Below are 17,650 nucleotides of genomic sequence, written 5' to 3' on the forward strand. Positions count from 1 at the left end.
CTGAGACCCTTCATCGGGACTAGAAAAAAAGAGATGGAATTGGACAGTTGCTCGGCTGTTTCAGCCATTCCATAAAGAGTTTGAATGGCATTTCAAAGAAACTGAAGCCTGCAAGTATCCAATTAAGAACTTGGATACTTCTGGAGAAAAGATAACTCCTGTGGAAATGACATTCACAACAGTGAAATACAACAACCAATAAGCCAGACTGAATTGAATTGAATTGAATTGAATTTAATTGAATTGAATTTAATTGAATTGACTTTATTTCTTACATCCTTCACATACATGAGGAGTAAAAATCTTTATGTTACATTTCCGTCACACTGGGCTTATATAGGGCAAAAACAGGAGGGTCAGCGTTATGGGGCAGTTATTGGCTAAGACAAGTACAACTTCATTGGAGATCCATTTACCATTTACATGCCACACCCCTGCAATAGAGTCAATTGAAAGAAAATTAAGAAAGTACTGGATGATTCCACAGTGGAGTTCAAGGATGGCATTGGAAAACTCAAACATATCATGGGGAAAAGAGTGTTAAACAAAAGTTCTACATCCAAGTTTTACAAATCACACTGGTTCCTTATACCATCTATGATACAGTGGCCAGTGAGCTAGATCGCACAGATGCTGCAGGAGTTCTTTCCAAGGCTGAGTGGAACCCATGGGTAACACCAGTGGTCCCAGTTGCCAAGAGGGATGGGTCTGTCAGGATCTGTGGTGATTTACAGGTCACCATCAATCTAGTACTGAAAGTAGATCAATACCCTTTGCCCAGTATAGAGAATATCTTTGCAAACCTTTCTGGAGGGAAACAGTTCAGAAAAGTAGACTTAGCTGAGGCCTACGTACAAATGGAGATAGAAGAATCCAAAGTTTATCTCACCATAAACACGCACAAAGGGATTTCTCGACTAGCATCTGCACTTGCACTCTGGCAGAAAGCTATGGTCCAGGTCCTGCAAGCTGCCCGTGCACTCAGTGTTATCTGGATGACATCATTGTTACTGGTGAGGATGACAAGGAACATCTCCAAAATCTCAAGATATTGTTAAAAGGATTAGAAGATCATAAGCTCAGAGCATGATACAGCAAGTGTGAATTCTTTAAACCAAGCATCACTTGCTATGATAATTGACATATAAGCATTATACAACCGTGCTCAGAAAATTCGAGCAGTGGTGGATGCCCCAAGGCCAAAGGACATCTCACCATTGCAGTCCTTTTGGGATTTGTCAATTACTACAACAGGTTCCTGTCAAACCTGGCTACCTGCTTCACCCCTTGAACTCATTACTATAGATTGGAAAGAAATGGCGATGGTCAAAGCAGTGTGAGGTGGCTTTCCAAAATACTGTATTATCATCCATGCTATCCAGTGAAGCTTCCCTGTGACACCTCGTCTTATGGTATAGGTTCAGTCATGTCATGTTATGAGTGATGGGAAATGAACATCCTGTAGCCTTTGCGTTATGTCACCTTCCCACTGCAGAGAAAAATTGCGCACAATTGACAGAGAGGCCTTGAGTCTGGTTTGGTATGTAAAACATTTGAACCAGTACTTGTGTGGTAAAGAGTTTACCCTTATTACTGATCATCAACCACTGGTATCCATTTTCAATCCACAAAAGTATGTTCACTAACAGCAACAGCATGAATGCAAAGATAGATTCTGTTTCTTGGAGGACACAATTACAAGATCGAATTCCAGAGGATGCTTAATCATGGAGCTACTGACTGATTGTCCCATTTACCTTTGGAAAAGTAAATGCCTGAAAAATTTACCAAAGAGGAGACTTCTCTTGATGTATTCTCACTAATGCAAATCAAAAGTTTCCCTAGAACGGCAGAGATGATCCAAAGGGAAACCAGAAGAGACTCCATACTGTCTCAGTGCTGGAATGTGCAACAGAAACTCCAGTTCCTCCATTTTTATCAGCGTCGGAATGAACTTTCCCTTGGCGGGATTGCTTTATGTAGGGCTTGAGAGTTGTTGTACCATCCAAGCTGACAGCTAAAGTGTTGGAGGAGCTACATGGTGGTCATCTAGCCATGAGCAAAATGAAAGCATTGGCTCAAAGTTTTGTCTGGTGGCCTGGGATATTTCAGCAGATCAAGCACATTCGGGATGCCAACGTGACCAAAAGAAGCCAAGAGTAATGACTCTCCATCCCTGGGAATGGCCTGCATTGCCCCGGCAGAGGATTTCTTAGTACTTCTTAGTGATGCAGCTACACGCGTTCCCAATACCCTCCATACTGCCCTCCAGCCTTGCATACTGTTGATGCGTAGAGAAGCCTCTTCTCAAGAACTGATGTTTCACAACACTTATTCAGTGACAATGGACCACAGTTTGTGGCGGAACAATTTCAGATTTCTGTAATACAATTCAAATATCTTTTCTGTTAAACCGTGTGCTCTTGTCTTATTAAGCAGCCTCAGGTGTAGCACCTTGTCTAAGGCCTTCTGAAAATCTAAATATACAACATCCACCAATTCTTCTTTGTCTATTCTGCCTGTTATTTCCTTGAAGAATTCCAACAGATTTAGCAGGGAAGACTCCTCCTGAAGGAAACCATGCTGACTTTGGCCTTCTTTATCATATACCTCCAAGTACCCCAAGACCTCATCCTTACTAATGGACTCAACATCTTCCCAACCACTGAAATCAGGCTAACTGACCTATAATTTCCTTTCTTCTGCCTCCCCTTCTTCTAAAAGAGTGATGTGACACTTGCAAATTTCCAGTCTTCCGCAACCATTCTAGAATCTAGTAATTCTTGAAAGATCCTAATTAATGCCTCCACAATCTCTTCATCTACCTCTTTCGGAACCCTGGGGTGGTCCAGGTGATATATCTACCTTTAGCCCTTCCAGCTTCCAAAGCAATTTCTCCTTAGTAACTGCAAATACATTCACTTCTGCCCCTGACACTCGACATCAGAAATAACATAGATATGTTCAGGTTAAACAAATGGAAATTGTTGAAAACTTGGCAAAAAATTAATCATTTGATCGAGCTTCCAGCAGAAGTGGTTGGGGCAGGTTTGATGTTGTCGTTTAAAGTTAAATTGCATAGATATATGGACAGGAAAGGAATGGAGGGTTATGGGATGAGTGCAGGTTGGTGGGACTAGGTGAGAGTAAGAGTTTGGCATAGACTAGAAGGGCCGAGCTGGCCTGTTTCCGTGCTGTACTTGTTATATGGTTTATATAACTGAAATAAAAGTTAAATAGAACTAATATGGTTCAATGCATGTGAAATTGTTGCTGGGTAATCTTCAGATCTATAATGCACAATAATGACTGCATCTTCAGCACTATCCAGTGTCCATCACCATAGCAGTAGAGCTCCCACCAAGACTGAACCAGGAAAAGGTAGCATGAATCCATAAATGTTTCATGCCAGGCTGTATAGTATACCTATGTTATTTAAACCATTATTGCTATAGGTGGAATTTCCTAACAAATCTATACCTGTATGTGTGAAAACAGTTTGGGCACATTACATAAACCAAACTGTCTTTTTCAGGGCTGTACCTAATTAAACTGCCTGTATGATATAGCTGGTGCCCAAATTACTGCCCAAGCATAATCATTATGACATAGAAAACCTACAGCACAATACAGGCCCTTCGGCCCACAAAGCTGTGCTGAACATTTCCTTACCTGAGAAATTACCTAGGGTTACCCATAGCCCTCTATTTTTCTGAGCTCTATATACCTGTCCAGAAGTCTCTTAAAAGACCCTATTGTATCCACCTCCACCACTGTTGCCGGCAGCCCATTCCACACACTCACCACTCTCTATGTAAAAAAACTTACCCCTGGTATCTCCTCTGTACCTACTTCTAAGCACCTTAAAACTGTGCCCTCTTGTGCTAGCCATTTCAGCCCTGGGAAAAAGCCTCTGACCATCCACATAATCAATGCCTTTCATCATCTTATACATCTTTATCAGGTCACCTCTCATCCTCCGTCGCTCCAAGGAAAAAAGGCCGAGTTCATTCTACCTATTCTCATAAGGCATGCTCCCCAATCCAGGCAACATCCTTGTAAATCTCCTCTGTAGCCTTTCTATGGTTTCCACATCCTTCCTATAGTGAGACAACCAGAAATGAAATTCTTAGATTTTTTTCTTATTCAGAATTCTTCTCACTGTAGTTGGCAGACTTTAGCCAGACAGTGGTGGATTCTTTGCCGCAGGCAGTTGTGGAGGCCAACTATGTATAGTTAAGGCAGAGGTTGATGGACTCTTGACTCCGGTCCATATTGGGGGGGGGGGGAGGCAGGAGATGAGGGCTGAGAGGAAAATGGGATCAGCTGTGATGAAATGGCAGCGCAGACACGATGGGCTAAATGGCCAATTTCTGATCCTATATCTTGCGGTCTTATGGACTTCTCTCATGAGAAGGCAGGCTATAGCAAGTACTCTTCATCTGTTCATGGTTTGTTACTGACAAGGGCAATTCTGATTATGTCAAGCCCTAGGAGGTCCTTCTCACCAACAGGACAGGTAATGATACCAACTACATTACAATGTGTGGCATCAATACTCTGTATTATTTTTGGATAAATATTCCTGCACAAAATATATTTCACTTCTGAGGATTTATGAACTGTTTTTCAGAATGCTCTCAAAATTATTTTAACATTGCTCATGTTTGTGTTTTCTTCTCCAATTTGAGAGATTTTTCACAATGTCCCCACAACCTTTTGCAGATCTAGGGGGAAACCATTCCAATTCACTGGATGCAACCATCAAGACAAAAGGGACTTAAAAGGCCTCAACTCTTCTCTCTTTTAGCCTGAATTTTCTGGGATTTCTGGGAAGGCCACTGAAGATGGTGAGATAGGTGGTGAGAAGAAATATTGGGCATGTGTGTCATTTCCAAGTTTGGTGTCACTAACATCTACTTGTAAACTAATTAAATGTACACCTGCAAGATGTATTATAATTTTCCAAAGCTCAAGATGCGACTAAGTGCATCACTTCAGTCTGGCTCTACACCGTGGGACACCAAATATGTTTCAGGTTACACAGAGTGAGCTACTGACACAGCACAAGTAACGCAAGTTTAATTAGTCAAAAAGAGATTTTAAAAAAGCAAAAAATGTAAGAAAAGAGATAGGCAGAGAATGCAAAACGTCCATTGGTTGGAATTGAAAGACAGGTGTGGAGGAGTTGTGAATACACCTAAAAGAGACTGAAGAGAAAAAGCAAATAGTTGAAAAAAAGATACATCAAATAAATGGTGTTTTGCATTCCAGTAACAAGATCGCAACCTAAAGGAGTAAGAAAGAATATGATAATATTTTGATTGAAACAACATAAAAAGGTTTATGAAGCATTGGCGTAACCCACTGAAGAGCCAATATACTATATGGGAGCAAGTGGCTATCTCTCCTCAATGAATCCCAAGTTTTAGGCATTTCAGCAGTGCTGCGGGTCAGACAGAAACCTAACAATTGTCAGAGTAGTTGCTGCAAGAATGAAGCTTCATTGAGAGAGGAAAGATTGACTGAAGTAGATTGAGAGAAAACTCCTGTTTGTAGGGAAGGATGGAGGTACATTAATCAGGTAGAGAGAGAGCGAGCAATAGTGATTCTACCAGAGGAAAACTCACTTTTGGAAATGACAAAGATTGGGGACTTGGTGAGGTCAGTGTGGGTAGATTGAGACAACACAGAGGAATACAGCAAGTTAAAGACACGCTAAAATGAGAGTGCTGGAAAATATTCCTATGACATAAGCAATATCAAAAGAGTTACCGATAAAGAAATGGAGAAAGCTGGAGTCATCTATAATGGGGGAATGCAGGAGATAAGAGATTTTGTAGTAGCAGGAATCCAAGTGGATGAAATACCCTACAATGCATGAATACAGGAAGAATAAATGGTATCTTGTAATGGGAGGATTCAAAAAGGTGGAAAGGATTACCTTTTATCATGTGGATACATAGAGTGGAAGCGAAAGAGACAGATAAAACACATGCAACAACATAGTATTGATTCACAAGAGGAATTCAGTCTCTTTAGGAAAGGTGAGGGTAGAGGAAGGCAAACTCTGGCACCAGCAGTGGTATAAGGGACAAATATTGTAGGGATTTAGCAAGCCAATCCTGCAAAACATACTGTGTGATTCATTATTAGTATCACAAAGATGAAATAATTGTTGTGCTCTGACCTTTTAATATTTTCTTTAATCTATCAGTTTATTATTCAGAATTTCATTTGCATTTTCCTTTTGGCTTCTCACTCAATTGGATTTTCATTGCTCTATTTTTGTCTGGTTGTTTTTCTTTCAAATAGAGATAAATTTAGCAAATTTTGTTCTTTTATTCTTTTACTCCTCCAACCATCATTTTCACAGAACCTATTTGGAGAAGACATATCAATAATCAAAAATCCCTGCCAATGCTGGATATCTAAAATGAAAATTGAAAGTGTTGGAAATATCCATCAGGTCAGGCAACATACATGGGAATAGAAACTGAGCCAACGTTTCAGGTCAGAGACTTGTCAGAACTGAAAAGAAGACAAAAGAGGGAGGTGTCTCTGATAGGGCAAAACAGGGGTGACCAACAACATAAGCAGTAAAGAACGTGTTCATGAGTGAACAGGAGCAGTTAACTTGAGAAGACAGATAAAAGAATAAGGCATTGTGAAACACAGAGTATGAGGGCAGGCACAGTACGTCAAGCAAGGATCTCCTCCAATCCCAGAGGGAAAAAGATGGGTAAAAAGATCTAGTGTATTGCCTTGGGTGTTCGCAATGTAGACTCCTTTATACTGGGGAATCCAAACACAAATGGAGCAATTGCTTCCATGATCTTGAGCTTTTCACTGCCTGTCACTTTAATTCCTCATCCTATTTCCACTCTGATCTATCATCTGTAGCATCTTGTGCTGTCACAGAGATGCCAGTGCAAACCTGAGAAACAGCATTTCATTTTTTGTATACTGTCTTCTTCACACAAACTGCTGATTATATCTAGTTGCTTTAGCAGGACACACCATCATGGTGACTGGCTCCATTCAAAACTATGTAGTAGTGGTTAAAGGCAGCCTGCACCCATTAAAGGCAGGTGCACGAACCAAAGCAAGCTTTCTCTATGTAAATCTGAAAGGTAAACAATAAAGACTAGTACAAATGGAAGAAAAAGTATTTCAGGATTTTTGAACACTGTACTGGAAGCCCTCATTGAAGGGTCAGACACCAGGACATAAACTTGACCCTCCTGCACAACTGAGGAAGGAGACTGCCCTGAAGCTCAATACCAGGAATAAAGTCCAAAGGAGAAAAATACACCTTGTTGATCTACTATACTTGTCCATTTAATAGCAATCCAACAACAATCTCTATCAATCCACAACCCAGTCAATGCCATGAATCTGCACTCAAGACTTCTATCAAGTTGTCTGACTACATATACAAACATCTTTGTCAATGTGGTGGCCTCGGCAATTCAAGCCACAAGTGTGCACTGAGGAGACTTCCAAACCTCTTACGGGTTCTTGGAATGCTCAAACAATTAGTTAACATCCTGTTTCATCTAAACTCAAGATTTCAGAATCATTATAAGTAAACAGCTAGATTTTTTTCCCCATGCAAGAGCTTAATAACCACTGCCTTAGGAATATAAATTCTTTGGGTAGCATTATTCCTACTCTATTCAAACAACTGATAATATGGATGCTGAGTACCAAGAGACAAGACATCCTCCATCAGGCTTTCTGTCGAGCCACAAACTGTAATATAAAGGTTGACATAAAAACTCAGAAGTAAACCAAAAATAAATGCTAAATTGAAATGTTATATTCATTTCAAATCTTTTCAATCACATTTGTAAAAAGTTCTCTTCCTGTTGTACATTTTGACAAATATCAAGCAATGCTAATTGACCTTGAAATGGAACGTGACTGAAAATAGACAGCACCGTACTTGCAGCTGTTTCATTTTCAATTAAATCAGAATCTAGTTGGAAGCACAAGACAGTGACACAGCAATAAAAGAATCCATTACATGCCACATCTACAGAGATTTGAAGGAGGGCAACAGACAGCTAGGTACTGAGTTAATCAACTCCTGCTACACTTCATAATCAAGGTCTGGAAACAGAATACTGTATAGCAGTTGGTATATTCTCCCTATAGCAGATATACTACAGTTAAAGAGGATGCTATCAATCCACTGGAAGCCAGGCTGACATTGCTTTTCTGAACACATTGAAATATGGTCCAAAATGATGATGCAATCAGCAAATTCTTTAATGAACTGAATTACTGTAGCAGTCTTTCCTGAAAAGAACAGTGATTAGGCTTTGAATACATGGCTGATAAACAGAGTATAGAACAGTAAAGTACGCGAGTAGGCCCTTTGGCCTGTGATGTCTGTGCTGAACATGATGGCAAATTAAATTGAATCTGCCTGCACATCAGAATCCGTATCAGGTTCATTATTACTGACATTATAGTACTGCGCAAGTCTCAGGTACGTACAGTGCTATAAAAAGTTTTCACCCCACCCCCTTGAAAGTTTTCATGTTTTACTGTTTTTCAACATTGAAGTACAGTGGATTTAATTTGGCTTTTTTGACGCCGATCAACAGAAAAGACTCATGTCAAAGTGAAGCCAAATGCCTGCATATTGGTCTAAATTTATTACAATTATTAAACACAAAATAATTGATTGCATAATTTCTTACCCCCTTCAAGTCAGTATTTAGAAGATGCACCTTTGGCAGCAATTACAGCCTTGAGTCTGTGTGGATAGGTCTCTATCAGCTTTGCACATCTGGAAACTGCAATTTTTCCCCAGTCTTCTTAACAAAACTGTTCAAGCTCTGTCAGATTACATGGGGATCATGAGTGAACAGCCACAAATTCTCAATCGGATTGAGGTCTGGACTCTGACATGGCCACTCCAGGACATTAACTTTGTTGTTTTTAAGCTAATCCTGTGTAGCTTCAGTTGTATGCTTAGGGTCATTGTCTTGCTGGAAAACAAATCTTCTCCCAAGTTGCAGCTCTCTTGCAGACTGCATCAGGTTTTTCTCCAGGATTTCCAGGTACTTTGCTGCATTCATTCTACCCTCTACCTTCACAAGCCTTCCAGGGCCTACTACAGTGAAGCATTCCCATAGCATGAAGCAGCCACCACCATGTTTCACAGTAGGGATGATGTTCTTGATGATGTGTGGTGTTTGGCTTATGCCAAACACAGCGTTTATACTGATGGCCAAAATGCTCAATTTTAGTTTCATCAGACCATAGAACTTTCTTTCAACCACTTCTCCACCACGCCTGGCACTCCTTCTCTGCCAATTGTCCCACACCCCTCCTGCAGTTCCCAACATCACCTCACCATTCCCAACATCCTTTGTTCCCACCAGAGTTAGAAAGTCACTCACCACTCCACATTAACAAATACGGTACTGTGCAAAAGTCTTAGGCACCTTAGCTGTATATATGTGTGCCTGAGACTTTTGAACAACACTGTATGGCATGAAATTTGGTTTTTTTGTGACAACAATACAGTACATACAAGTCATAAAATAAATAAATAGCACGAAAGATGAATTATGGATAACAAAGATCAATTAGCATTGCTATTTTGGTTTTTCAACATAACTAGTTTTGATTTCAGCCTAAAAGCTTAGAAAAATGGAGAGATTCAAGTAAAACAAATTCAGGAAACTTCTAAAGTTTAGAGAGGGTATTTCATAAATGGAGACATGTCACCACATGAGAGGCAAGAAGGATACCAATGGAGATCATAAACACACAGTAAGTCAGAAATAGAGGTTTTAGAGCTCACAGACGTAGAAAAAGATGAGGACACGGAATAATTTCAAAACCAGCGAGGAAGCTTTAAGTTCAACATATTGCAGCTGATTTGGATCAGCCCACTTTTTCTTTAATTAAAACACATGAACCACTAGGTTTGGTAGGCAAGATTTAGTTTAAGGCTTCATTCAAAGGGTAAAACCGTGAACATTGCAGCACTGATATAGAGTACCTGTGCAGGAGTATCTGCTACAGGGAAGTAGTCTGTTCGGTTCAGCAGTATATTGTACAATTCTTAACATTCTACAAGAAAGAGCTCACACTTCTTCCTTTCCATCCCCCATAATTCAGAGCTTATCTACTTTGAACTAAAATGTTGAACAAAGCTATCATCAATACAATCACCAATACAATTTGTTTCAATAAAATCAGGTCTCTTCAATTACAGGGAGACTATCCAACCTACTTCTGATGAATGGATGAACCCTTTCACTTAACTATTAACCTCTCAATGAACTATCATATATTGTGAAAAATATTTTAGAGAGCTCCATTGATTGTAAAGGACTTCAGATGGGGAGCTGTTCTACTCAAATAGATTTTTAAATTAAAATGCTGATGGCATAGGCAGATCTGAATGATCCATCGATGTCACGGACACAAGGACGGATTGGTGTTCTACTTACTGCCTGTAGCACAAATATTACGTATGCTATATGACTTTCCAGATCTAAAGCCTATAAAAATGAAGGGAATATGCATTCTGCACATTTTAAGTTTTCGGACAATGACCTGGTTTTATTTCCAATATATTATTCAGGAGAAACTGCCGAGACAAACACTAATAGGGCATGTGCATTCACATACTTGGGAGTGTGCTGGATGCAATGGAAGCAATAACACTTGGAGCTGCTGAAAAGGAAACCGTATCTGCAACAAGGAGCAGTAAAAAATGAAGATGTTGGTAAAAGAAGGTTGAAAGGAGACAATTGTATGGTTTACCAGCTAATCCTGAGTATTAGTTTTTGTTTCAAAACTGATCAATAGATAGTTTGCTTGTCTCTATTTAGAGGACTTCATGTGGCTTTACCAACAGAAGGAATGACTTTTAATCCTCCATTTATAAATCCACTGTTGAATAAAGTGGCTTTTTATAAGATGCAGATTAAAGCACCATCTACTGGTGTTTTCTTAGTTCATTCACATTGTTGTTCTTTCCAGGATGCTTGAAAAAATTACATCTATAATTTTTTAAACTCTAAAATATTCCAAAATTTCCTTCAATGCCAGAGGGAATGATAACATCACCATCAGGACCTTCACATGCTGACTTATGACAGCGAAAAGGAGAAAACAGATATTAAGCTGGAGAATGGGAGATGTTTCCTTAATTATTGAGTTCCTCTCTTTACAGTCTCAGAATACAAGGACATCTCTTTAGAACAGAATGAGGAGAAATTTCTTTAGCCAGAGGGTGGTGAATCTGTGGAGTTCATTGTCACAGACTGCTGCGGAAGCCATGTCATTGGATATACTTGAAGCAGAGGTTGATAGGTTCTTGATTAGTAAAGGTGTCATAGGTTACAGGAGGAGGCAGGAGAATGGGGTTGAAAGGGATAATAAATCAGTCATGATCAATGACTCAATGGGCCAAATGGCCTAATTCTGACCCTATGTCTTCTAGTCTTCACATGATGGCAAGTGCCCCCATTTTAAAAAGTGCTTTGATGGTGAGAAAAGCACTCCAGTTTTCCTATGGGAGGAGAGTTATAGCTGATGCACCACAACTGAAAGTATGACTGTGATGTTACAACATCAGATATCCACCCACAAGACACAAGCAACCAGCCTGAAAGGCAATCCCTTAACAGAATATCTAACAACTGCATTGGAATATGGCAATCAAAACACTGTCAACTCCTTTGACCTTAAATGGCTCAACCTCATACTGTTGCTCCTGCATTACATTTAGGTCAGCGCTGCTCTTTTAATATACCGACTTCTTCAAATTAATGCTCATGAGTAACCTTAACTCTGCGGGACAATGGACAACACCTTCATGAACAAACCATATGGCTTCGTTATTTTGGTAAATGGGAACAAATCACATTTCTAGAAAAGGCTACACTTTAAAAATTTATATTTATGGAAAATAGCTCTTACCTTGAAACTCCAAGGACATTGAAAACGCAGATTAAGACGCAGAGGGGCACTGCCCTGCAAAGGGGAATGGAGGGAATGGGGAAGGAGATAAATAAAAAAGCTTTAAAAATAATCTTCTTTAGACCACTTATTAAAATAAAGCAGATCTACAAGAATCAAGTCATCACATGCTTTGCAGGTAACCAGAATTAGCAAATCTGCTTCTGCCGATAAGTAATCTTTTTTCTTCAATCCTGTTCGTCAGAGGCACTTAAAAACAAGTTAGGCATCATTTTGACCAACAAGCAGCATCTTCGCCCACCTATGCTGCTGAGTGCAACTGGGGTGTTGAGCTGTTTCTGTACTGTATATAGCACCTAATCCTGCATCACAGCCCTCGTCAGCACAGTAATTACATTACACAGACTGCTTCTTTTAGCTGTACTGAGGCCTCGCTATTGGATTGCACATCAGCAGCAGTGCATAGTCATAACATCATTTTGCTTTATCCTTCAGCTACAAAGCTCATCAACAGGGAGGTGTATTCCAGCTGCAACAGAAATATCCAGACAAGACTCAGGATATGAATTCATCCTTCCATAAGCTGGAACCAACTATTGCACAGACAGTTCCATAGTGCGGGTTTTAAGGCATTCATTTCATCTCTTCATAATGTTTCATAATTGTCTGGAAGGATTTTCTCTGTGATAGAGATTAGCTCAAATTTGTAGACACCTAGAGGAACACAATTTGCAGAGGCTCAAGTAAAGAGTGGGGAATGGTCAAACCGGGTCGGTCTTTAGAAAACAGTGGATCAAAAGCCTGCCATATTTGCTGGAATTTGTCTGTCTGGTAAGCAAAACACGTATAACCCCAGAACAGAGAATCAACTTTTCAGCAAATTGCCTGCATGAGATGCTAATAGCAACTATTAATTCTTCCTACCACTTCTGATTTCCCAACATTTGGAAAGGTACCCATGCGTTAAGTTGTATGATCACAAAAGACAGCAAATGCTGGAATCAGGAGTGAGAAACAAATTGCCAGATAAACTCATTGGGTCAAAGGGATGGTAAACATTGTGTCACAACCCTGCATCAGGACCAGTCTCTCCGCCCCAACAGATGCTGCCTGACCCACTAAATTCCTCCAGCAATTTTGTTTTATGGCACTAAACAAACCCACTGGATTTGTTAACAATTTCCTTGTAGCTGTGACCTCGAGTATAGGACTGCACACAAAAGGATATATTTTCTAACATGTCAACCCCACTGGGACTCTAAAATTCTAAATGCCTTTTTTGGATTATTGTTTTCCTGATTAAAATGCTCCAGCCTGTTCAATCATTCCTGAGTAATTAGCTTCAGGAAAATAATCTACTTTATCAAAAATGTGACAAATTAGAGTTGGAAAAAATCCCATGAATTATCTATGGTGTGACAATTTGCAGTAGTTGCACAACAGAATCTACTTAAAGTTTACTCACAATCCTGCTAAACTTTGCTGGAAAAGTACAAAGATACCAATTTTCCAGGACATCTGTGACTCTTCCTCAGAAGTGGAGTTAGGAAATCTTCAATTTTTTTTAAACAAACGCTATCTGCAGTACCTCTAATCTTTTTGTAAAAGGGAGATTGTAACATTCCCACTATCTCAGGTGTTTTATGTGTTTAAAAAGATAACTTCCATGTGCTTAAAATAAGGTTGTTGCTTTGAAATTCGATTTTAATTGAAGTGAATCTGAGTACATTTTTCCAATTTTTATGGACTTTGAAGGTCTCTCTTTATCCAATGGTGGCACATGAAACAGTGTCTCAATGATCTCCCAACTTCAATTATACCAACTTGTATAGGGAAAAAAAACCGTACTGACACCATACCAACAGGGTTGCGGACAGCATTTCTTCAAAATGAATTACTTATTCTCAGAAATAATTTCAAACCATATTCTCTTCCCTTCCTCTTACCAGTACACAAGGATGAGTTCTGTTCAAATTTGATGAAAGGGTGGATGGACTACACCATCCCAAGCTATTCTGAATATACAGAATCTACAACACACTTGGTAGCAGTGGGCATGAACAATGGAAAGGACTTTTATCTCTGATGACATAATTAAAACCACTACAGGATCTTAAAGAAATGTTTTAATCTAACCATATAGTACTAAAAATGTTGAATGTCTTCCTTGTGATAAATATCTTGGACAAATTGGCTTGGATGTGTGTAGTACTGGCAAAAGTAAACGCTGAGGGCTATGAGGAAATTCAAAGAATAAATATTGAACAAACACCTGGATAAGATGCCATAGATATACACATTCATAAAGCTTTAATTTAAAGATACTCTTATGCTCCAACAGTAAACATTCTTTTAGTTGCCACTAAATTTCTTTCCTAGTCTGTCTAGACAGTGAGCTCACAGATACACAATGCAAAACTTAATAAATTTTTACTTTCCTCTCGATAATCTACAGGCTGCTTGAATCTCAAGCTTAGCTTTTTAATTCAAATATTACTTCCTGAAACTGCTCATCTTCATTCTGCCCCTCTTGTATGGTTGTTGTTCCACTGCAGAAGGGGCTAATCCCTCCACCTAGTCTCTTTATACAATATATTGTATATAATTACAGTACCCAAATTTAGAAAGAATAATGAGACAGATTAACTAAGAACTTTGAGTTTGTCTAACTTTGGCAGTGATAATTCCTCACTAATATTTTAACAGGATGCCTCCGCAGACATGAGTCAGCGTGATTTTATAAAGGCATTACTATTAACAATTCCACTGGGAGCTAACTAAAATCAGTGAATGAATACATCCAGTAAGCATATTTTTTTCTTGGATTTCAGACAACTTTGAACGCATTTCCATATGCAAAGCTTTTATGGCTCATTAAATTGAAGGCAAAAAAACTAGGTGAACTGAAACCCTACTGGGCTGAAAATTGGCTTGGCAATACAAAACAGAAGGTAATGATGAAAAGAAGCTGTGCCTGAGAAATGCGGCTATGACCACTGAGATGACTCTGGGATTTTGCTTGTCACACTAATATGCAGAATGGTAAAACCAAGCTTGTTCTCATGTAGTTTCGAAAAAGATTTGTCTACACCAGTGTTCCGATTCACTTTAAGGCTCATCATACTCTAATCAATTTATTCTATTCTGTCCTCCCTCAAGTACTTTTCCAGCTCCTTTTACAATGCAAAAAAAAAAGATTTCACAGGGCATTAGATTCCATATTGTAATTATTCTGTAAATAAAAATTTTCTTCTGCTTCTCTAACTGGATTTATTAGTAATATTTCTATATGACCCCTAAATTCAGATTCCCTGTAACTCAGAAATTCTCTGCTATATTCTGATAACGATGTAAATACAGTAGATTATATGCTCAGGTGAACTTGAACAGATTCAAAATGATCTAGGCCAACTGAGTGAATGTGCTAAGGAATAGGTAAACCAAATTGATTTATATGTGAAAGGGTATTTCAAAGCATACAATCAAGCAAACCAGTGCACAAGGTCAATCATGCTATTATTTGGATCTGTGGTGGAATTGACTGACCAAAACCAGGTTCACTTAATTATCCTTAAGTATTGAGCAAAACTATAACATTGAATATTGGACATTCTATCTTCAAAAATAATATTGGTGCAAAAAGATCTGATAGAAAACAATGTATGCTTTAAAACTCCAAGACCAATTATAAGAGCTGAATAGCCTGAGAATTTAAGAATAGATAATGTTGATGAGCTCTAAGCAGAGATCCAAACGGTAATTTGCTGATTCTCAACATGAGAAAGTAGGTGTGGAGAGCAAATATACTGAAGATGGTTGACACATAAATACCTACAGAAGTAACCTGTCTTTTTAAGAATTGCATTAAAGTACAGGTACATGTAGAAATCAATTCACTATGGAAATTCACTCGCATCTCTACTTTCGTGAAAATATCACCTTTGGAATACAACTCAATCTCAAGTAACATTATACCAAATGATTGATTAGCTAATGGAGTTAGGGAAATGCTTTACAGTGCTAGTAAGCTCACAGTTCCCAGATTAATTTAAACTGTGGGATGGGGTGAACCATCATCACAGTTGTGCACCATGCTGTGTGAAATAAACAAATGAAGCCTGGAAATCATGAACACCTTATAAAAATTCATTCCACATTTTCTATTTCATCAGAAGAGGTAACCACAGGTTAAAAAGGAGAGTTTAGAAGACTGATGCCAGGATATGAGAGGTTAAATTGATAACGCTGTCAATAGCAATTTCTAGCCTAAATTGTTCAATTCCTTTTACAAAATTTACAAGTCTGTTCACTGATTATGAATGAGCTCAATATAATGTACTCTTATGGTAAGTATTGAAGGGTTATTGTATAGTAGAGTGTGTTATATATTATATTCACTGTGTACTAGCTATTGTGTCAAGTATTATAAAGCAGAATTTGGTACAGTTATACACTACATATACACAAGGTGATATGTATATTTTTACTTCTCTGAACACTGTATTGTATCATTTTCCAATAGAAAATCATTTGGTAATAATAACAAAAGGTTGTTGGTCTGTGCCCACATCATTGAGTACAGATATCTTTGATTGAAGCTCTTGTGTGGTACTGAGGCTGTGTTGCAATGGCAATGGTGCCAGCCTTTTAGATGAATTGCCTCCCCTCACCTTCCAGTGTGGACCAGGATCTCATGGGGCTACCTGCCTGAGTTTAATAGGCAGGTGGAAAATGGAGCCCCAGTGAGTTTCAATGGCAGTCAGGAAGCAAACTCCACTGACTAAAGGGAGATACAGAACCTCGCTTACATAAAAAGAAAAGCATGAATTTATTTATTTAAATTTTACATCCATCCCACAACATGAGGGAGTAAAAATCTGTATGTTATGACTGTCACAATGTACAGACATGTGAATTTTTAGGTCTAATGGCTTGTAGAAAGAAGCTGTCCCATAACCTGTTGATCCTAGCTTTAATGCTGCGGTACCGTTTGCCAGACAGAAGCAGCTGAAACAGTTTACGGTTGGGGTGACTGGTGTCCTCGATGGGCTTCCAGGCCTTCTTTATGCACCTCCTGCGTAAATGTCCTCAATGGAAGGAAGTTCACATTCACAAATGTGCTGGGCTGTCTGTACCACTCTCCGCAGTGCCCAGCGATCAAGGTTGGTGCAGTTCCCGTACCAGGCAGTGATACAGCCAGTCAGGATGCTCTCATGGGTGCCCCTGTAGAAGGTCTAGAGGATTTGGGGGTTCATGCCCAACTTCTTAGGTTGCCTGAGGTGGAAGAGACGCCGTTGTGCTTTCTTTTGCCACAAAGCCAGTGCGTACAGTCCAGGTGAGATAATCGGTGGTGTGTGTACCAAGAAACTTGAAGCTACTCACCCTCTCAACTGCAGGCCCACTGATATTGATTGCAGCGAGCCTGTCTCCATTTCTCCTGTAATCCACGATCAGCTCTTTTGTTTTTTGGACATCGAGGGAGACGTTGTTACCTTGGCTCCACTGTGTCAAGAGTGTTAACCTCTCCTCTGTAGGCTGTCTCACCACCGCCAGAAATAAGGCCGATCAATGTCACAAACACCAGTGAATATTAAAGGAAAACAGGAGTTTCAGTCAGTAAAAGCCAAGAGATTGACACCTGATGTCTTCAAATGGCATCTGATTCAAAGACAAAGTGGGGAAATTTTAAAAGGTT

General features: G+C 39.3%; 1 long non-coding RNA gene across 2 annotated transcripts in view; it reads right to left on the reverse strand.

Annotated features, from left to right (window-relative positions):
- LOC134338337 (uncharacterized) overlaps positions 1-17,650 on the reverse strand; it is a 128,956-nt gene that overhangs the window by 60,638 nt on the left and 50,668 nt on the right. For both annotated transcript variants that reach the window (XR_010016211.1, XR_010016210.1), the window contains exon 2: positions 11,956-12,009. This is a non-coding gene — a long non-coding RNA (uncharacterized LOC134338337). The remainder of the gene's footprint in view (positions 1-11,955; positions 12,010-17,650) is intronic.

The sequence above is a fragment of the Mobula hypostoma genome, chromosome 27 (assembly GCF_963921235.1).
Source record: "Mobula hypostoma chromosome 27, sMobHyp1.1, whole genome shotgun sequence".
NCBI lineage: Eukaryota > Metazoa > Chordata > Chondrichthyes > Myliobatiformes > Myliobatidae > Mobula > Mobula hypostoma.